This window comes from Cricetulus griseus (assembly GCF_003668045.3).
Source record: "Cricetulus griseus strain 17A/GY chromosome 1 unlocalized genomic scaffold, alternate assembly CriGri-PICRH-1.0 chr1_1, whole genome shotgun sequence".
Lineage (NCBI taxonomy): Eukaryota > Metazoa > Chordata > Mammalia > Rodentia > Cricetidae > Cricetulus > Cricetulus griseus.
The window spans coordinates 231705851-231729471 of NW_023276807.1; the positions used below are offsets into that span (position 1 = coordinate 231705851).

The window sequence follows — 23621 nt, forward strand, 5'->3', positions numbered from 1 at the left end:
TGAGGCTAACACACACTGCCATCCCGTCCTTTGTAGGGTGATTGAAAATGACTTTCACTGCTATAGGAAGGAGAAGAAGCAGGTATTTTTAGGTATTCACCTGAGCATTCAGAACTGTTCTTAGAGCAGCTATTCTATTCTGGTCAGCACCTGAAAATACCCCACGTAACAGCTGCTCCAAATCTACTACGTTGAGAATTAAGCTGTACTGCTCTGTTAATGCCATGTGACGTTATTTGTTGGTGATAAAAGAGCTTATAGCTTTACAGTCAAAAGGGCGAGCAGGAGCTGAGGGGCAACTGACCCTGCACACAGATCGCTAAGGAGTGGAATTTGATAAAATCCAATGAGCATGAAAGTTAATGAAGACTGCCAGTTATTAATCTTTTCTGATGTGGCAGGTAATTTAAGTCTGCTGTTTATCTCAATGCCATGATTTCCTAGGTTACGTCCTCAGACTGTAGATCCTAGAAACCCACTAACACATTCTCTGTCTATACCTGCACTAGGTTTTTCCAGGTTGCCTTTCCTTTACCAGAGGGATAGTCACTGGTTGGGGTGTCCCTGCACACATAGCCTTCACTGGACCACCCCTGGTGCCCTTTGCTTGTCATGTTGCTGGTCATCTTAAGAAGCGCCTTGAACTTGTACACTAGAGCCTCTTTGGGAGAGGTTGACGGTTTAATGTCTAACACTGCAGCCTGCACTGGGATCAAGGCTTCTTGGAGTTTTCATGAATTGAAAGTCTTCCTTTCCAAGTATGAACCACAAGCGTTGTTGGTTTGCTTTTGCTCCGTATTATTTTCATCTCATTTAGAGATCTCAAGGACTTTGAATTTCCCCTTCTTTAGCCTTGCCCTAGGTTGTCTTTATCATGAACCTTCAAAGTTTAACTCTGATCTCTCTGTTTCCAAGAACATTCTTGCTCCAGTTTCTGTTTTCTTTCTTTTTATAATTAAAAAAGACGTGTTTCAGCTGGGGGGTGGTGGTGCACACCTTTGATCCCAGCACTCTGGCCGCGGAGCCAGATGAATCTCTGTGAGTTTGAGGCCAGCCTGGTCTACAAAGCTACACAGAGAAACTCTGTCTTGAAAAACAAACAAAAAAAGAGACAAGTTTACTTAGAAGCATTCAGAATGCCAACAAAACAGCTGCATGTTTCCCCCCTAAAATTCCAGAGTGGCATTCCATTAACAGAACAATTATTTTCACATATGCTTTATCAGAAATAACTGGAGATGGAAAAAACAAAAAACACTACTGTCCTCATGTATAACTAATTGTATGTTGTGTGACAAGAACCTGCTTTACATTTCCATATCCATTTACAACCTTCAGACTGTAGCAGGCTATGTCAGTGGCTCTTGAAAATAGCACCAGGACAGGGGTAACTAAAGCCACATTCAGTAATGTATCTCTCTCTCTCTCTCTCTCTCTCTCTCTCTCTGTCAGTTTCTTCCCCCTCTCAATTTAAAGACAAATCTTGCACAGCCTTACATTTCTTTCTTTTTTTTTTTTCTTAAAAGGAGTGAGTTGTGTACAGGGCAGGCTGTTGAATGATTCATAGACAGGAAAAGGAACTTCACTAGAGCCAACGTATTCATCATCTTCCTCATCCTCTTCTTTCTTTTTCTTGGTCCTTTCAGCCCTGACCGGGCCCTTTCTCTCTGCACCAGGTTTCCCTTTAATTCTCCAGGCAGTGATACCCTTTTCCTGTTTTTCCTTCAGCTCCGCAGCCTTCTTCTTAAAGGACTTCTTTAATCATCACCAGTGCTGGCCCGCATCTCTCCAAGTTTCTGTGCTGTGTCACCAATGGATAAGCCAGAGTGTCCTCCTTTGATCTAGGGTCGAGAGTCAGAACATAGACTCATAGCATTGGGGTCCTTGCACTTACATTGGTCTCCGCTTTTGGGGGATGTAGGTTTTCATTTCTCTTTCATACCGAGCATTGCCAGCCTTTTCCATGTCTCCAAATTTCGTCCTTTTTTCTGCAGACATGGTTCTCTGAAACAAGCATCTGGTGCTTCTTGCACTCTTCTGGCGTGTTTGTACAAAGAAGTCATATGATGACATTTTTGCCTCTCAGCTTTTTAGGATCTGGTCTCCTTTGACCGTGTTTAGTTGGTTTTCCACTGCAAGGCACAGTCACCTAGAGCCTGTGCGGCTCTTGCTTGTCTCAGTGTTCTCTCTATGGAGCACAATGCAGTGTCTGTCCAGTCTCCGCTTCATCTACCACTGATTTCTTTTGTTCTCTTCAGGAGACAGAAATGTAGGTCCCCGTGGCAAAGACCAACAGGAAGACATTGGTTCTGTAATGGAAGCATTTGCTGGGCACTGGAGGCTGCCTCTTGGTTTACATCTGAGAATGCCGGTGTGTGGTTTCTAGCATTAGTATAGTATTTGCATGGTCATAGGAGTTAAGGGCTGGAAAAGTTGGAAGGGGGATATTAAAAGTCAGAAAATGGAGTGGCTTTTTGATACATGAATCTTTGCAAAATGTCTCCAGCAAAGTATAGAATTGTCTTCATTGAGCATCTCTGGGTACAGATAACTTACTCTGAATACCCATTGTTTCTCTTAAAAATAGAATTTTTCATAATCTGTTAAGTCACCATTCTCTTTTATAACTTCAACTAGACTAGAAATAAAACAATGAACTAGAATTCCTATTTCCTATTGCAGTCTCTGATCTAGTGTGTTTATGTAACCCCATGGAATCTGGAAAACCTTTTGGAACCAGTATAAAAGAAGGAGGAAAGCAGAGCCAAAATGAAGCCAGAGATGATACTTGAATTTCTTGAACAAAGGTGCCCACTAAAGCATGGTACCCGTAGATTTTGCTGATAAAGCTGTGGCCAGGATGGGCTAGATGCACTCCCACAGAGAGTGAGGTAAACAGAAAAAGTACATAGATAAGAAGGCACATGTGGGTAGAAACCAGAAAATAGGGAAACAAGGTAACTAACTGAAATATACCTCTTCCATAGTACTTCCAACAGGCTGCCTTTCTAAGAAGACATTCTTAGACCATTTGGCCACTGTGACCATGGGTCACTATTTGGTATTGCATTCACTGTGATGAAGAATTGGATTGCTGGTGATAACAGCTGCTCAGTGGCAGAGCACACTGAGTGTGTGCAGCTCTGAGATCAAACCCTAGTACAGTATCATCCAGGATAGCAAATGGTTTTTTTCTTGCATATTGAATGTATGTGAAGTTGGAGTCATCTCTTGGTTGAGGTAAATTTGGTTTAGATTTGCAGGCCTTAAGCAAGGCCAGCTTGTCTTCAACTTGGTGCCACCCCATGTCAACCTGTTGCTCAGCCCAAATTGAGTGTGGGCCTCAGTATTTTGTTTGTATTAGAAACCTCATTGTTTCAAACGACTGTCCTATGTGCTATTTCTCTCTCTTACTCTCTGTGATGACATATCATACATGCCTGCTTATTGAATTGCCTGTGGAACTGACTGAATCTCTGCTTCCCATCCCCCTCCCTTTTCTCTTGTTCCATGAGTTCTGTGACTGAGGATAGAGAACTGCAGTGGTGTGACTTCAAGGATTCAGGTTTTTGCTTTGTAAGAACTATTAATTAGGGTATGGACAAGGAACAGACAGTTGTCAACTAACAGAGAAGGAAGTCAGCCAGTGATAATATAAATGAGTTTTGGGTCTAGAATATTCCTTGCATGAATTGTGTGGTTAACGTAAAAAACAAAACCCTGCTTATCTTTTGACAGATTGATATAACTCATCAAATCCATTTTGCTGCCACTACATCCTTTCAGGTTTTTCTGGACACTCATTTCATTACCTATGCACAGTCTCCATCTGGCTCTTGGCCTGCTTCATGAGCAGCTGTGGCCCAGATACAGTTCTGAGGTAGAAGCTTCCTCATGTGTCTTGACATTGTCATACTTCAATCCATCTCTTTATGTACTAGGGTTTGGGACAAGGGACCATGCCATCTCCTTCTTTGTTTTGTTATTTGGAGGTGGGGGACTGAAAGTCATGTCACATAGAAATGGCTAATTGAAAATGAGTGACTCAGTGACATCCAGTGCTTGACAGTGTTGTACAATCACTACTCCTGTCTTATTCCCCAATATTCTCACATTCCCAGAAGAAAGGCTATCCTTACTTGGCCGCTGTTTCTTGCTCTCCTACTCTCCAGCCTCTGGCAAACATTGGTTGTTACATTTATATCCTTGGTGGTTTGTAAAATACCTTGCCAGAGTAAGTGCTCTAACAACTTTTTACTGGGATAATAAATGGATTAAAAACTCCAAAGAGAACAGTCTTGATCTCAATTGCTTTATTCATCCAGATAATTTTGGACTGACCACAAGCCAGGCTATGTACTAGCGGGGGTGGAAGGTGGTAGGGGGGTGGGGGGGTGGGGCACAGGAAGTGTAACTACATTCTTGCTGTCATGATGACTATAATCTGACTCAGTGACGGTAGAAATATTATTGCTTCACATATGATATTTAATTTTTCTAATATCCAAATGTATTCATTTAAGGTTGGTTTTATTAAAGTTTCTGCACACTAGTGACTGAAAATCAGCCTACACATAGCTTTAGTCTTTATGACACAGAAGAGAAGAAGCTCATGTTGGTCCCAGTCTAATTCAAAGTGCCAGCAGGCTGTTATCCCTTGTGGAGCAATGCATACTAACTCTGCCAAATTCCAGCTGACTTTTACATGAAACACATCCCAATTTGAAGTAGGCGCAAGTATTAGTTACCATTCTCAATACCATTCTCAATTCATACAAAGTGACTGAAGGCAGGGCTTCTTTTTTTTTTTTTATTTAAGACCTTTATTAACAGTTGCTTGCAGTTTGTTGACTTTTTTTTGAAAAAAATCAAGTTGTAAACTTTTATTCCAAATTAAAAATGAAGTTCTTAAAAATCTCAACTTGACCAGATATGAAACAATTTAAAAACCATTAAAGATGTATTGATAAAAGCCAGACCTTTTTTAAAAAACAAAACAAAACAAAAACATGTTTGTCATTACCAAAAAGAGATATCTTTAAGTAAAAATAATACAAACCCCATGCTGCATAGATAATTCAGATAGTTCTAGTGTATCTGGTCAATGGGCAAAAAGCAAGCGCTTAAGGTCTTCAGCTCCAATCTTTGTTCATTTCTTATTGCTGGAATTTTATGTTCATTTCATCTTGTTGGATGACCAAACCGGGTGATGGTAGAGATGGTAAGCCAAGGAAGACATATTTGTACACCAGACTGCCATAAAGAAGAATAACCCCAGGAAGTACCTTCACAGTGTAGAAAGGAGATGGAGAGACTGTAGGGTTTGATGATGTTGAAGGAGAAAAGGTTGCAGAGGCAGCAGATGTTACAGGCGCTGGTGGAGTTCCAGTTCAAGGCAGTAAATATGCAGCAGACCGTAACCATTATAGACGCTATCCATGTCGTAGGGGTCCTTCATGAAATTACCAGCAAAATTACTAGAATAGTGAGAGTGGGGACAAGAATGGGGGATCAGAAAGCTCTACTGAAGGCCAAGCCCAACAATGCTGGCCCTGTGGCAGGCAAAGGTTCCCACCTAACTACTTGCGGAGACCCTATGGGCGTCAACCACAGTATTCCAACCCTCCTGTGCAAGGAGAAGTGACAGCCAGGGTGAAGGAGAGCAAGGTAGACCAGTGAGACAGAATATGCATTGGGGTTACAGACCATGATTCTGCAGGGGCCCTCCTCGCCAAAGACCAAAGACGGCCTGGAGAGGACAGCAATGAAGAGGACAAGGAAAGTCAAGGGGATGAGACCCAGGGTCAGCAGCCACTTCAACGTCAGTATTGCCACAACTTCAATTGCCAACGCAGAAAACCCTAAACCACAAGGTGGCAAAGAGACAAAAGCACCTGATCCACCAGCAGGGAATTCGTCTTCTCCTGGTTCTGAGCAGAGCAGGGCTGAGTAAATGCTGGCTTACCATTGGTACCATCGTCCTGTTTGGTCATCCAACAAGTGAGGGTTTATTTAGGCACACTGATGGTTCAATACAGTCTGATGGGAAAATTGTATCAGTAAAAGATTGAGTCAGGAAGCAGACCTTTATGGCTGCCAATGCTCAGCTCAAGGTAAAACCCCCTCTGTCTGCAGTTCAGAAACCCCACCCTGGAATGGTACTGTCCATATTTATGATGAGGTTCCCATCTCAATTTGTCTAGTCTGGAAATTCCCAAAGTTCTACATCCTGCCAGGTAGACTACTAGCTGGAGTCACACGTTGTGGTTTCAGTTATCATAGGTGGCTCCTGATTTCCCTATTGAGCGCACAGTGTACTGAAAGGACAATCGCAGGTGAGGTATGAGGCAAATAAAAGTATAGAATTGTACAAGACCATATGCTAGAGAATCTACAATCATTGTGAGGTGTGGGAGGTCTTTTGGAGAAAAGAGAAAGCTGAGTGACAAACCAATTGGGACTTAAGAGCATTGGGTAAGGTTACATGCTCCCTGCCTCTGTCTTACTTTTCTATTACTGTGATGAACATTGTGACTAAGGCAGCTTATAAAGGGAAGTGTCCAATTTGGTTTATGGTTTCAGAAATTATAGACCAGGATTGTGAAGCAAGGCATGGCAGCAGGAACAGCAGACAGCCCACTTCTTGATCTGTAAGTCAGAGACAGGGAGAGGCACACCGAGAATGGCACCAATCTTTTGAGTCCTTCAAGCCTGTCCCCAGTGACACAAATCCTCCAGTAAGGCCAAATGTTCCAACCCTTCCCTAATAGTTCCACCAAGTATTGAAACATAAGCCCATGGGAGTGGTTCTTAACCTTCCTAATGCAATGACCCTCTAATACATTCTGCATGTTGTGGTGACCCCCAACCATAAAATTATTTTCATTGCTGCTTCATTACTGCAAGTTTGCTACTATTCTGAACCCTAATGTAAATATCCGTGTTTTCCAATGGTCTTAGGTGTCCCCTGTGAGATGGTCATTTGACCCCAAAGGAGTCATTTTCATTCAAGCCACCATACTGCCTTTCTGCCTTCAGTGGTTTTCACTGCCCTGTGATTGAAGTCCCAGCTAATGCTGTACTCATCTCAGCAGGAAAGAGATGAGGTTGCAGTTGAGTTTCTTAGACAATTAATCCTGCTGTTTATAAATTCCTACTTTCTCCATTCTTAACCTTCCTAAATACGTGTTTTGTTGGAGAAAACAGTTTTGTTACGTTATTTCCTGTCAGAGTGTGTCCATTAGACCAGCTCAGTTCATTTGAAAAGGATGTGAAGTGTAATTTTTCCTCAGGGTTTTTGTTGTTGTTTACTTTTGTTGATTTAAGAGTATTAAAAATATAACACATCTCTGGCAGCCATTTTCAGAATCTTTCTCCTGCCAAGGCACTTGCCTCCTCAGCATAGTAAAATGGTTATACCTCCCTCCCTCATCCCCAGTGTCATGGTCTTGGCTGCCCTTGTGGGATAACTTTACTGAGAGGAACTGGAGTAAAATTTCATCTGACCAAAGCAGGGATTCTGTTGAGTGAAGAGAACCACATCTGGACATTTTCTCAGTTACTGAGGCAGTCCTCATCCTGCTGCTCTGAGCCACGGGGACACACCGTATCTTCTTCAGAACCACCACGTAAGAGCATCTTGTAACGTGATGCTCTCCACAAGAGTGCTCCTCTCAAACAGAGGCCACAGAAGGCAAAGCCACATCTCAGGACCCATTAATAAAACAGATTCTCGGTGGTTGGAGGGAATGATGTAACAAAATCTTCAGAATTACCTTATATTGCTTCCCTGGGTTCACAGCTCTCCTGTTCCCACAGCCCGGCAGGAGGCCCACAGACAGGGTAGCGTCTTCACATTTCCATGTTTGGTTTTCTGAAAACCGTGCTCTTGTGGGCAAGGTCCCTCTCAGTTCTCCTGGGTAAATCAGGTGGTGCCTGCTTCCTTTCCCAAGGACAGCGCAGGCGTGAAAGGCAGGCGATGGGACAAGTCTCCCTGTTCACTCCTCAGAGATCCTGTACAAACCTTCATCTCTGTCACCTGTGCCTCTTCATGGTGGTTCTGTCAGTGATATTAAAGCAACAGGTGATTCACTCCAGCCTTAACATGCGTGTTTCCTCTCACAGCCCAGTATGCTTTCAAACTGTGACGGTTTGAAAGTTTAATCTATGTGAACGTTAGTGCCATAAGTTTTGAACAAACAGCTCCTACAATACACCCTGTCTCTTCCTCCTGTCAACTCTCCAGGATCCATTGTCGCGTCCCTGGCTGTTCTCCTTGCCCCACCTCCCACCTCTCAGCAAACTGACTGAGTCCTTCTACCTTTTATCCTCTGGTACTGTCTGTGCTCTTAGTCTCATCTTGATTATGCTCCACTGGGAAGAAATTTCCACAAGGGAAGGAAACAAAACATGTGTCTCACAGGTCTCTTTCCCTCCCTGTCCCAGTTCCCTCTGACATGTAGTTTCTAGGATGGTAAGAGGTACCAGGAGAGTGTTCAGTGGTGTGTCACCCCAGATGCAGGTTATTGTCCCAATCCTCCTCACCCAGTGACTCTGCCCTGAATCCAATCTGTGTGAGTGTCCACAGGGACACACTGTGATAAGTATATTGGTGAGAACCCGGGGGTTTCACTTTGCAGATTCCTAAGGCTTGATGCATGTTTAAAGAACACATTGCTTGGACTGGGATCAACATGGAAAATGAAAGTGCCTGCTCTAATCAGCTGTGGCAGTTTCAGAATTCTGAGTGTTCTTCTATCTCTCATAATTTCAGTTTATAGTAAATTGCAGTATGTGTGATGCACACACGAAGTCATTCCCATTACCACCCTCTAAGCTTTGGTTTGAAAGAACAGCATTAATTTTAGTGGAATGAATGCATCACACATTGGAGGTCACTTAATTGAGTATGTGCTGTGAAGGCTCTGGCCGCCAAGAGTCTCCCATCTGTGGACCCTGCTGGCAATGATGCACTTGCTCTAATTGGATGTGGAAAGCTGTCTGGCAGTTCACTTTCCTAAGTGTCATTTTTATAACCTTCTGTGACCTCTACCTACCTGAAGCGTCTGTCACGTGGTCTCTTGTTTCCCCCCCCCCAGTTTGACACATATTATTACTTTCTAAATAGCACTTAGTCTGTCAAATGGAGCATTAGCCTTGAAGATTTGCAGGCCATGTTGTAATTTTGAGGATGAAAATTGGTTAAATGACAAGAGAAATATGGTAGTTCATGAGGAAAATTCTTTGCAAGTTTCATTTTCTGTTCTGGCCATTCATTTCCTTGTCACTAACCTCATTAGGTCAAGGGCTTTGAGGCATTTTATACAGAACTGGCACGTGTTCCGGTGACTGTGGCACACATTTTTAGCAACTGAACAGTGATTTTCCTTCCTGTTTGGGAGGATGGTCATTTTCAAACGTCTGTAATTTTCAACTTGAAAAATTAATATTGCACAATGAGTTTTGCCTCAGGAACCCTTTGAAGCTGGATTCTGAAGTTCGTCTCCCATTACCCCCAGTATGGGAACTCCTCAAACTTGAAGCAGCAGCTGTGAAGGTCAGGAAGATGAATTAACTTCCTTGTCAAGACTAGAGTTATTGGATGTTCTCTTTTTATTAATATTATTGCTTTTATTTGTCCTAAATTTCCCAGGCATCTGAGACAAACAATGTGCCTATGCCATGGATTTGAATATTAAAGGGTTCCTTCTGTATTGGAATAGTAACTGGAAGAACAACCAAATTCCTATCGAATGTGGACACACAGAGAGAAACAGCCATATCTCTCTGTGCATGCCTGGGTAGCAGCCTTGCGGTGCTGTGCTGCCAGCTCACATCTGGAGTAGTTCATCACTGCCGAACAGATGTTGGTGTGAATTGGGTCATCGTAGCAGCAGAGCATGCACACATTTCTTTGGTCTTGCAGTGACAGCCATTACATTTTCTTCATGCTAATTTTGACAGTGACACCCTGCTCTGAAATATGAATGCATTCATTGCAGTGAGGTTTGGAATCAAGGGGTAAAAATCAGACTAGCTCTGGAGGATTTACAAAAGGCTACCTTCTTGTTCACATCATCCTCTTGAATTTCAGGTGTGGAATAGAGCAAAGCAAGTGTAAGGAGATGTGGGTTCTAATGTAGACATTGTTGAGACTTCCTGGTTATAGATAGCAGGAAGGGTGCTAATTCATAGGGGAATACCAGTTCTCTGAAAGAAGTCACTCTTGTAAGAAAAATGGACAGCAGGAGGCCACTGAGCAGTGACATTCAATGAGTCCTTGTCACCAGCAGTCATTAGCATGCAAGCCTGCTGTTAGTTTTCTGTGTTTTATGTTATGGTCTTGACCAAGCAGGAGCTCCCGGAACAAGAACAGCAGTTAATATCACACACAAGTTATTATTTCTTTCTGGGATGCCTTATATTTTTAGTGCCAGTGAGATCCTTCTCTTGTCCCTGTGTGCCTCTAAAAATTTAAAGAGAATCAAAGAATGCATAATTTACATCTGTCCCAGAGGTAACAGAGTGACTCAATGGTATCCATGAAGGAATGATTTTAAATTTCTTGTCTTATGCAAGAGGTGATTTTTATGTGAAAACTGCAAGAACTGGCCTCAGGGATCTTTTGGTAATTATCCCTCTAACAGCAGAGCGAGGTTCCAGCGGGATTATTGCTGAAAGCAGTAGTGGATCAGCTATGCCCTTGTGAATCATGGTGAATCATGGTTGCCACAACGGAGCACATAGCAACGGATGCCCTGCACAGAGCACTTCTCCCTTTAACACTCCTGAGAGCCCCAGTGGCGCCTGTGTGTCCCAAATGGCAGGTGAGTCTAGATTTCCTGTGGAAGAATTCAGGGCCAGAATGATCTCTGCGTACCACAACAGCCCTTCCAATTTGTTTTCCTCACTTTGATCCCCAGGGCACTCAATGATGAAGCCAGTGAATCTGTTAGTCCTTGAGCCATGGGTGTCATGACTCCCCTCTGCTGCTTGCATTGTGCCGGAGACTCCTCACCCAAACCCCTGGGTATATGGGATGCTGGATTTGGAAAGGCCTTACTGCTTCCAAGAGAAGAGATGATGGAATTATATGCTGTTATTAGCTTTCTTAAAAAAAATATGTGTGCTTTGTTCTTTGAGCCAATCTAGTCTTTTAGCAAGTGCTTTTAAGCATTCCATGGCAATTGTTTTGTTCTCTGAAAATATTAAGTGCCAAGGAACAAAACCATATAGGCTAGTGGGGGACAGGACTAAGTGGCAAAGGGCTAGTAGACCTGGGAAGAAGTACATTTGAGCTGGATTTCTCTGCTGCCTCTTGTTTATCAGTGTGCATTGCATACATGTGGACCCGTGCACTTTTGTTTCCGTATGGCAGTCTTTATTTCTCATCAGAGAAGGCTCTTTTTAAGCCTGTCATCGCACAGTACGTGGAGTGCTTTCAGGGCCCTCTGTTCTCTTTTCCCCTGGGATGAGTCTCCCCCCACCTTCCTCTCCCCAGTATGCCTGTGTGCACAAAGCAAAGGCCGATTGAGAGATTCGCCACTGCAAACTCTTCATCTCCCAAGCAAGGACTGGAGCGCTTGGGGTCCTTATCTCTTTTTTTAATATAATAATCTCCATCAAACATGTTTTTAAGCAATAATTATTCAGCACAGCTTTCCCCCATGAGTTTGAGATCCAGTTAAGTAAATCTAAGAGTCAGATCAAATCTATTTGTATGTGTACATGTTGAGATTTGACAGACCTGAGGAATATGGTAACGTGTACCAAATCCTCCCCACCCCTGAAGCACAGGACTCCTCGGCCGGGAGGAGCAGCTTAGCCCTGGTCCTGTGTCTGGACAGCTTGTGTTATGGACAAGGCATAAGAGAACAGTGGGTGGAGCCTGGGCATCTGAGGAGTTTAGGGGAGAAATGGACACACAGCGATGCTTCTCCCAGTGAACTTACTGGACAAATCATTAGTTCTCAAGGACAAATGAAAGAGGGGACCGCCTTTAGAGAGTTTGCTTGCCTTCCTTCTATGGAAGTAGGAGGGGTGGGGACAGGCATCACCACCACTAGGGGTAGGAGCAGCTCTGCTGGCTGTAGGGAGCACAGAGGCTCTTCCTTTGCCTCTCTGGATGCATCTCCTTTCCACTGCTCCATCTTCCCCTCCACTGCCCATCTGGGCAGCCACAGAAGGCCTCCTGCCTGCCCAGCGAAAGTCTCTATTTAAGTCTATCATTCTCCGTGCTATTCTCTCTCTCTAGTTTCTTCGGGGGTGCTCACACTTTAGACTGAATGTCAGAGAAGCTATAGGGTTCTTTCGCCCTCCGTGTCTTGTCCTTCATTGTGTCCTTTCTATATCCCTGGCTTTCAACCCTACCTATGGATGGATTGATCCCAAATGTCTATCTTCGGTTCTAAACCTTTGTCCAGTTCTTGTCTGAAGTTTCCAATTTCATGTTTTCTTTTCTGGCATATCTAACTGGGAGTTTTAAATTTGAATGCTTTGAAGTGAAACAAATTATATTTTATACTATAATCTTTTCCTATTTTTCATTTCCTTTCTTGGTTAAAGTCATTAATATTCCATTTGCTCCCCAAGTAGAAAGTCTTGAAGACATCCTCACTTATTTTTAGTGTCTTCAAAAATGTTGGGTATTAAAGAAATAGACACCTAATAGGGGGAGCCATGAGAGTCAGGAGTTCAAGATTGTCCTCCACTGTATGGCAAGTTCAGTACCAACCTGGGCTACATGAGACATGCCCCCTGTTCCCACATCCAAAATAAACAAATAAACAAATAAGTAAATAAATAAATAAATAAAAGATTGTCTTCCACTGTATGGCAAGTTCAGTACCAACCTGGACTACATGAGACATGCACCCTGCCCCCACATCCAAAATAAATGAATAAATAAATAAGAAAGAAAGAGGAAAGAACACAGAGACAATTGTAAAGATTTTGCTCATGATGGGTTCATAGACATTAGTTTGGACTGGTTTAAAATTCATATCAGTGTGCATTGCATACATGTGGACATTGCATACATATATTTGTGATTATAGAAATATTTATGGGAGATGCATAGACTACCCAGAGAAATTAATGATTAGCTTTTTCCTGGGTGTGATGCTGGGTACCTTATGAATTCAGTTTTTAAAACCATACTTTAGTATTCTCAAGTAGTTAACAAATGAAAAGACAGAAAATCCTTGGAGCACTTGGAGCATCATGGCACGCCCAGGTTGATTTGGGGAGGATGAGTTGGGTGGAGAGCTGTGGTCTGACGCTGAGCCAGGCAGCTGTGCCAGTGCAGGAAGAGTGTTTCCATTACACAGAAGAGCTCTGTTCATACTCTAAATAGAAGAAATTTGAAGGAAGAGACATTGTCTTCATCTGCTTTTGAACATAGTGATTTCAGGGGTCCTGTTCTTAACATCCTCCCAAGAGTGTCTTCTGTGTACAACTACAGTAAAATCACTGGAGCCATCAAGATAGCTCAGCAGGTAAAGTGTTATCTGCTAAACCCACCCAAGTTCAATCCCCAAGATCCACATGCAAGAAGGAGAGAACTGATTCCTGCAAGTTGCCTTCTAACCTCTATACAGTACTATGGCTCTTGAGTACACACACACACACACACACACACACACACACACAAAAGTAAATGAATATTAACTAGTAAATTAAGTAGTGAAGACAATTAGGTGAATATTGGAGGTCTGTCTGTCTGTCCACTCAGCCACTCATCAGCCACTCTCATCTGTCTTCTGCTCGTGTTGCCATGGGTGCTTGTATTTTGTTTTATTTTGCTTCTGATTCTTTTTCCTCTTTCTTGGAAAGATATAACATTCTTTTAGTGATTTATTGAAGTAATTTTGTATACTATGCTTAATTGTTCCATCAGAAAATTTTAAAATTTGTTCCCTTTTATTAAATGAAAATAGATTCTTTTCTCATAGGATATATCCCAATTACCATCTCCCTTTCTTTTACTCCTTCTAGTTCCCCCATGTCTCCTTCCTACCTTGATCCACTCCCTTTCTGTCCCACATTAGAAAAGAACAAGCTTCTAAGAGATAACAACCGAACATGACGAAATAACATACAAGATAAAGTGAAAGCCATCACATCAAAGTTGGACTAGGCAAGCCAACAGAAGGGGAATAGAGCCCCGAGAGAAAGCACAAGCATCAGAGACCCACGAGTCCCATAAAAACATAAACAGAAAGCTGCAGTCCGCATGCAGAGGACCCTGGTGTATGTGGGCCCTGTGCTTGCTGCTTCTCTGTGAGCCCTTGAGCTTTGCTCAGTTGATACAGAGCGCCTTGCTCTCCCCATATCCGCCATCCCCTCTGGCTCTTACACTCTTTCTGTCTCCTCTTCCACAGGGTCCCTGAGCTCTGAGGGGAGGGATTTTCATATGACACTTTCATGCATGTTTTATTTGTTCACTTCCCTCACTCTCTTCCCCTGCTACTCCATTGGCCCCGTCCCTCCCTTCTGCTTCCATGCCACTTATATTGCTGTCCCCTTTCCTTTTCTGCCTCCCCCACCACATTCTGCAGTAAAGTCTCCTTTTCTGCAGCAGGAAAACGACTTTCCTCATGGCCCTGTCAGTCTCGTCATCATAGGTTTTCCATGTGTGTTTGTGTTTCTGTGTGCCTGTGTGTATGTATGTGAGTACACACACGAGTGCACTTTCACATGGAACAGAGAGAAACCTAAGATATTGTTCCTTGGTAACCGTTTACTTTTTTTATTTTGTTTTTTTTTTGGCATTGCCTTTCATTAGCTTATAGTTCACCTAATAGGGTAGGCTGACTGGTCTGTGAGCCCCAGGGTATCTGCCTATCTATACCCCCAACTACTGAGATTATAGACCACAGCCTTGCACTACAACTACATTCCAGCTTTTTAAAATGTAAATTCTTATTTATTTTTTATGTGGGTTCTGGAGATTAAGCGTAGGTCTTCATGTTTGGACATAGCTCAGTAGGTACACTGAACTATGTCCACAGCCTGATTTAGGCTTTGTTGATGTTACCAACTCTGACTTAGGAGATATTGAATAAAAGTTGTCTTAATATTGAGTGTGAGTGTGTGTGTGTGTGTGTGTGTGTGTGTGTGTGTGTGTGTGTGTGTGTGTGTAGGTGCCACAGGCCACAGTGCATGTGTGGAGATCATAATGCAACTTGTGATATTTGGTTCTCTCCTTCTTCCACCATGTGGGTATCAGGAAATCAAACTTAGGTTGTCAAAATTGCTAGCCAGCATCTCTACCCCTGTGCCCCCTTGCTGGTCCTTCAAAAATACTTTTAACAGGCATTTCCTGAAATCTCAAGGTGTTGAATTATTTATTTCCTCTTTTGAGAAATGTATGTTTGGTTTGCTAGCTCATTTATTGATTGCAAGATTGGGTTTTTTCTCTGGTCTAATTTTCAGTTCTTTATGTGTCTTCCATATTGGTCCAGGTCTGAAGTGTGTCTGGCAGAGATGGCTTCCATTCCATAGGGTGTCTGTCACTGTGCTGACAGTTTCCTTTGCTGTGCAGAAGCTTTTTAACCTTCACACAATTTATCCATTCTTGGTCATTTCCTGAGTTACTGGAACTCTTTTCAGGAAGGTCTCTCCTATGCTTCTGTTGATTTGACACACTCTAGAAGCTGCAGCCTTTCACATTTCACACTGAGGCCTTTGATCCATTTTGAATTGAGCTTCTTACAGGGTGAGAGATACAGATCCGACTTCATTCTTTAGGTGTGCATCCGGTTTCTCAAGAAATGTCTGTTGAAGGGGCTGTTCCTTGTCCAGTGTATGCTTTTGGGCCTATTGTCAAATGAGGTGGTTGTGGCCATGCAGTTTATTTCTGCATCCTCTCTTTATTGGCATGAGCATCTTTTTCTGAGTCAGTACCATGATGTCTTTGTTAATAGACTCTGAAGTATAATTTGAGGTGAGGCATTGTGATGCCTCCACGAATGTTTTGTCTGCTTAGGATTGCTTTAACTATCCAATTTTTGTATTTCCATATGGATTTTAGGATTGATTTTTCTTGTGCCTTACAATATGTTAAGTTTTAAAGAGTAAATACTGAGAAGATTATACCCCCTCTGTATTCTGCAAATATATGTTGACTCCAGCTGAGCAATACATACTTTAGCTTTGAACTTGTTGGGTTTTATTTTGGTATTTATAGTTGTGTTTTATTTTGGCAATTTTTAGTTTGTGAAACCAATGATAAGATAGAGTTAATACAAAGTCTCTTTCATATAGTCACAAAAATTCCATAACTTGACACAATACAGACATCAACAGATCATGGGGAGCCCAGCCTCAATATATACATTTTCATCACAGCTCCTGTTTCTGTGGCTCAGGGAACATCATGGAAGAGGAAGAAGAAGAACCAAAATACCAGGAAGTCTGCTGTGAAACAGTCTCTCCTAGAAATGGCTGCACAGACAAGACCAAACAGTATCAATGGACATGTTTACAGGGAAGGGGGCGTTTCTTGGGGTTCCATCTCCAAACAAAGAACTAGAGGCAACTGCTGAGTGCTGGGAGGAGAATTAGCCTCTCCCAGGGACGAACCCCCATATTGGTATCCAATACAGAGTGGTCATCTTGAAACCATGTGCACACCACAGACAAAAACAGACCCAGCAGGTTTATTTGTATCTATTTTTGTATAGACATCTGTGCATGTATGTAACAATAACCCAAGAAAAAGAGGCTGTTCACTGGAGAGTGGGGTGCCAAGGGAGAGGTTTGAGGGCAAGTAGCCAGGTGGAGCTGGAGGGAGGAATGGGAGATGGGGAAAGTAGTGTAATTTTATTACAACTGGAAACATTTAAAAAGAAAAATAAGTTTCCCTTTGTTACTATGTCAGGACCTAACTTATGAATATATTGTTAGTTTTATGAAATTGAGAGCCTACTCTTTGGTGCATATTTACAACAGTTCTATCCTCTTGATAAATGTATTGACATGTGGTGGCTTTATCTCTTCTACCTAGCTTTGGACTGACATGTACTGTCTGGGATATGAGTGGACAGAAGCTCATGTTTCCCTTTCACTTGATAGCTGAGTTTTAGCTTTTGACTCTCAGGGTTTGAATATCTTTGCTCAGTGCAGTTCTCAGAGACAAGAGCTAGGGAGACCTCAGTTTTCATTCCAGTCAGTCACTTTGTGCCTTTTATTTGGTGAATGGAAGCATTTACTTTTAACACTACTATTGAGATGGACTTGCTATTTCCTGTGGGCTTTGTTTGTCTGTTTTGTTCTTGGTTATTTGGATAATTGGTAGCTATTTTTCTTCTTTCCCTTTTAGTATTCGAGGTTTACTGCATTGGAAATTATGGACTTCTACTCAAGGCTCTTCTATCCACTTATCCCTTTCAAAAACGTAGTCTTTCTTATTCTGTTGTATATGAAACCATCTTTCTTCTTTCTCTGTGAATTTCTCTTTAAATATCTTCTTCAGTGCTGGCTCTTTTTTCATAAAGAACCCTTTTGTGCTTGTTTCTTAATATTTTTATTCTTTAATAATTTAAGGGATTTCTTTTCTGTGTCTAATAATCTCTGTTGACAGAGCTTGAGATATATTTTTCCATGACTTCCTGACTCTTAGGATTGCTGATGGGAGATCTTATGATATTATAATGGATTTCTCTTATAGGTGAATTGGTGTTTTCCTTATAGTTTTGAGTATTGTTTCTTTTTTTCCCCTCTTGGATTTTTTTTTTAATGTTTTGCCTATGATAGGTCATGGAGAGGTTCTTGTCTAGTCATGCATATTTAAATGCTCATTTCTTTTCCTGTGTTTGGAAAATTTTCTTCCGTCATTTTATTTAATAAATTTCCCGCCTTTAGACTTTATCTTAGCTCCTTCTTCTACGGGTTTGGGTTGCTTTTATGTGTTCAAAGAGATCCCAGTTAGATTAAGGAATTAAGGATCTAGAAATGGCCAACATGAGCTAACAGTGTTTACAGAAAGGCTATCTGAACAGCAGTGAGGCTTAGAAAGGGGGAAGGGAGCGTTTAATAGGCTATTGAAGTACTTCAGATGTAAGTGATGGACAGATTATGAAGGAATACAATCATGTTTAAGGCCACAGAGCTCTTCAGTGTCCATTAACTGTTTCTTAAAGCCACGTTTTATGGCACAACACCATTTATTTCAATGGCTTTCTGAAATATAAATGTTTGCTATCTACACATGGTAGAAGCACAGAGGATTTGACAGGCTTAATCTTGTAGATAATCGACATCATAAAAATCACCACCTTGGACTGTCTGCCATGTCCAGCCTTGTCACTCTTAAGTCAGCATGGTTGCTGATCAGCTTCTTTAGCATAGCTAGAATTTATGCCAAGTTCTGTGTATTCTTACTGTACATCATTCTCCATCAGCTTTGTATGAGTCCTGAGCCTGTGTTTATTCTAGAAGGTACCATGTGCACCATGGTAAGGTAAAATGCCTTTTGAATTAACCTTTCACAGGAAAATATTTATCTGACAGCTTTTACCAAAATATGTGGCTACAGTTATATGCCATCCTATCTCAGTCAACTTTATAAATAACAGTGCCACTTGTCAAAGAAGTGAGAAAAGAGTGTTATTCTACCACAAAGGAAGATTCATTGCCTAGGGATTTTTCATATTATGTTTTTCAAGTACAATAGATCAACATTTTTATAGCAGGCGAACATTTCTGTGGTTTTTAGAGGCCCAAAGTAAACATCTTTAAATGTCAGAATGTTTTAAAACCCAAATAGGCTGTATTCTCATTAGAGAGAAGCCTGGCTGGAATTCATAAATTGAAATATTCTGCCATAAAGTTTATTGTAAACAAGGAACCTGGAAAAGGCATGTGTGCTATTCTATAAATATCAAGCTTTGGGTTTTACATGCACAAATGTGGGACGTTACATAATCAACCCATGACTCTTGTTATCACGATTTACAAATCTACTTTTGAAATGCTGTTTCTCCTCCTTGTGGACTGTGGGGAGGGGTAGAGGAAGCCTGGATTAAACACTGACCCCTTCCTAGGAGCCAGACCCGACTCCTTTGCTCTTCAGTTTCTTTTGTAAAATTTTGAGCATTCATGACTCCCATGCTCCTCCCTTTTGTAGGATTAATTAATTAATTATTAGGGCACAGCTAAACAGAGGTAAAATGATCTCTGAGAGTTACATTAATCATTTCAAGTAATTAAAAAAATTTTAACAAAGCGCTTTAGGCAAACCGTTTATTAGACACAATTTTGTTCATTTTAAAACATTAATATTTAAAAGTACGCTGAATGGCTAGATAAAAGGGAGAATGATAGAACTCATTGGGCTGAAGATCACATTATTTTTAAAACAATATTAGAGGAAAGTCAGGTTTTTAAAAGGAACTAGGGAGAAGGCTCACTGGGTGAAGCACTTGCCATGCAAGCCTGAAGAAATGGCTGACAATCCCACAACTCACTTAAAGCTGGTGAGATTGTCACATCTATAACCCAGAGGCCGGGAGGGAGGTAGAGACAGGAGAATTCTCAGAATCTCACAGGCCAGCTGTCCCAAGGTACCCAGTGGGGACCAACAAAGAGACCTTGTTCTAAACAAAACAAAAGGTGAGCACCACCACACGTTGCTTTCTGATGTCTGCACACACACCGAGCACACCCACAGTCAGATGAATACAGACACACACACCAATGCTGAGGGAGTTCCCTCAGTAGTATAGCACTTCCAAAGCAAGTGCAAGGTGCTGAATTTCATCCCTGGAATTGGAAAAGCAAAACAAAACAAAACAAAAAGGATGCTGGTGTTGAGGAGAAGCTCTTAATGCTGATTTTCTATTAAAAAGTGTCGCTCTGGTGGCTAGTCTAAAGGAGGTGAGGACTTTCTGATTCCTTATGGATAAGATTTGCTCACATGTTCCCTAGCTCCGCCCCCCCCAGCCTCCAGTCACTGAGGTGTTGAGTCCTCACTTGCACTTTCTCCCCTTACTCCATTGTGAGTTTTATATTTTCTTGGGAAACCCAGTCTGCAGTTGGCATGGAGGCACTTTGTTCAAGTTATGAATAAACAAATTGATGTCTTGGATAGAGCAACACTTTTGCTTGGCTGTGTCGGCTTCTGGAAGAGGATGTTGTTCTGCTTGTTCATATTAGATAGTCTGGACAATGTCACTGGAAGGAGAATAGGTAGGGGTTTAACCACAGGAATTCCAAATAACTCCAAAAATAATAATGACCTGCCCTTTCATTTTACATGAGTTTATACTTTGCAAATCCTTTAGTATAAATGTGAACATTTAAACTCATCTCATGTAAACTATAGCCACATTTCAGCAAATTATTGAACTTACTAAAGATGTAGTCTGTGTTAGCATTCCATCCCGATAATGACATGCCTGAGACAAATTAACTTGTTGAGGGGAAAAATGCTTTTTTTTGGATCACAGTTTAGGAGATTTTAATCCTGCCTCGTTGAACCTGTTGTTTGTCACCTGTGGTGAGGCAGAACATCTGGCAGAAGTATAAGGTACCACAGTTTCACATCTGGTGCCAGGGAAACAAACAAAAAAAATGGGAAAAATATGTCACCAGGGATCTGATCCTTCCACAGGGTCCCATTTTTTTATGGCTTCTACCAGCTTTGATCATGCCAGCCTGGGGAGTACAGTCTTTCCCACATGGGTCTTTGGGAAACATTCAGAATCCACATAGCAGTCTATACCTGGGTTCAGGGAGTGGAGACAATAGCTTCTAAGTGTTCTCCTCTCTGCTGATACCAGTCCAGATGGCTCAGTTCTTAAATTCTGGCCTCAATTGTTTTCCTTCAGAAATACTCCTTTGTTAGTCAGATACCCACAGTTGTATTGCTTCAGCTGTGAGGACTCTTTTCTTCAATTACATCCTTACAGAAGATAGACATGATATTGAGAATAACAAGTTGTATATTCTAAAACCTTAAATAATATATGTTTATTTATCCTAGGCGTTCATCTTTCTTGAAGATCAAGTAGAATAAAATTCATGTTATTAAGTAACTACAAAATTCATGTGCCTCTTCACTGGTGGTCTTTCTTCTTCAAAAATTGCTATATTTAAAATCTTGAAAACACCTAGAATTTGTAAGAAGTAGAATTTTGTTCCCTGTAACTGTGAAACACTCCCCATTACTGAGAAAGCAGTGTGGCAGCTGGAGAGGTGGCTCAGTGGTTAAGAGCATGTACTGCTCTTGCAGAGGACCCAGGGTCAGTTCCCAGCACCCAAAAGGACAGCTCACAACCGTCTTTAACTCCAGTCCCAAGAGTATCAAATGTGCTCTCCTGGATTCTGTGGACAACTGTACTTACTCTCCTATGTGCATACATAAAATAAAAATGAAAATAAAATCTTTTAAAAAAGAGGAAGCGATGTGACTTCATGGGAAAGTTGGTTTTATTATTGTTAAAAAGGTTTTACATTTACACCATGGAGTACTACTCAATGGGGGGAAAAAAATGGAATCTTGAAATTTGCAGGCAAATGGATGGCACCAGAAGAAACCATCCTGAGTGAGGTAACCCAGTCACAAAAAGAGAAACATGTTATGTACTCACTCATATATGGATTTTAGACATGGAGCAGGGGATTGCCAGCCTACAATCCCACTGCCAGAGAGTCTGGGAAACAGGGAGGACCCTAAGAGAGACATGTATGTTACTCCAGAGAAGGGGAATGGGACAGGATCTCCTGAACTAATTGGGAGCATGGGGGAGGGGAGAGGGAGCTGGTAGAAAGAGAGGGGGAGAAGAGGAGGGGAGAGGAGGACATGGGGAGCAGGAAGGTTGAGTCAGGGTAAGAATAGAGAACAAGATAAGAGATATCATAATAGAGGGAGCCATTATAGGCTTAAAGAAAAATCTTGCATTAGGGAAATCTCCAGAGATCCACAAGGATGACCCCAACTAAGAATCTTAGCAGTAGTGGAGAGGCTGCCTTAAATGCCCTTCCCTGATTATGAGATTGATGACTACCTTATTTGCCATCCTAGAGCCTTCATCCAGAGGCTGATGAAGGCTAAACACTGAACTGAACTCCTGGTATCCAGTTGCAGAGAGGGAGGAGTGATGAGCAAAGGAGCCAAGACCAGGCTGGTGAAACCCACAGAAACAGCTGACCTGAACAAGGGGGAGCTCAAGGACACCAGACTGATGGCTGAGAGGACAGCATGGGACTGATCCAGACCCCCTGAATGTGGGTGTCAGTGAGGAGGCCTTGGCAATTTATGGGGTCTTGGGTAGTAGATCAGTATTTATCCCTGGCACATGAATGGACTTTGGAAGCCCATTCCACATGGAGGGATGCTCTTTCAGTCTGGACACATGGGTGAGGACCTAGGCCCTTCCTGGGATGATAAGACAAGCTTTAGAGATCCCCCACGGAGGGTCTTACCCTCCCTGGGGAACGTAGGGGAATGGGGTGGAGGCTTGGCGAGGGGTGGGGGAAGAGGGCAGGGAGAGGCAGCTGGATTGACATGTGAAGCAAGCTTGTTACTAATTTAAATAAAAAATAAAACAAGACAAAAAAAGTTTTCAAAATCTATTGTTAAATACCCACTGGCATACTAATTGATGCTAATAAATAACAAATGGAGAAAACATGTAAATGCTGACATCCCCAGAGCAACGTATTTGCATTCAGCGTTTGTATTAGAAAGCATAATTTTAGCAGCAAAATGTGTGGTTGAAACTTGGCTCAAGAAAACAGGCAGTTCTTAAATTTCCTAATCACAGTGACCACCAGTCATAAAGATACTTGCTACTATAATATGCTTGGTAGTTATCAACATTTAAAAACAAGACCAACCAATGAGACAGGAAAAATATAAAACAAAGCAAAGCAAAGCAAAAAACCATACTGTAAAAGGTGAGAGTCACTTTTTGTCCACCAGTTAGTGGTTTTCGTTTCAGAGTGTTTTTCAGAGTGTTTTTCCTGAGGTTGCTGTTCACATATTTAAACATCAGTCTGAGGAGGTAGATGATGTTCCAGCCTTGGCTCCCCTGGTTTTGCTTTGCTGAAATCTCACTCTTTGATTTGCTTTTGTCCCAAGTGGTTTTGTCCACTGTACCAACTTGAAAATTCAAGCAAAAGAAGGAAATCAAAAGCAGATTTTTTTTACCCCTTAACAATAAAACTCTGTTGGCAAGGATTGGAATTTCTCAGCCCCAGTTCCCAGAGTGCCCTCCTTGCTGGTGCTAGGAGGCCCTAGTGACTCTTTCTGTATGGAACCCCTTCAATTTCTTTTCAATGAGAGCTGGGATCCTAAGGGCCTGTGGTTCCTGCAGAGAGTGCCCAGGGCCATAGATCCTCTGAAGGCCAAGCCTCACTTACTTTGTCCCCAGAGGGGAATGGTCACACCTCACTGGCACATAGCAAGAAGGAGGGCTCACCATTAAAGCTGGGGTGTTTTTAGCCAGGGAAGCATTTACCTTCTGCTCACTCTACTCCATCCTCACTGACCCCTTCATTCCCTTTCCAGCCTCAGCCTCATGCTCTGTTTCTCTCTGTTGGGTGTGGCAGGGGGTGGGGGTGGCCGGTTCTCATTTAAACCATCAGTCCAGGTATGACTTCCTGGAGAAGCGTCC

General features: G+C 42.1%; 1 pseudogene; it reads left to right on the forward strand.

Annotated features, from left to right (window-relative positions):
- The first annotated feature begins 352 nt into the window (after positions 1-352).
- On the forward strand, positions 353-10717 carry LOC103160669 (annotated as a pseudogene).
- The last annotated feature ends 12904 nt before the right edge of the window (positions 10718-23621 follow it).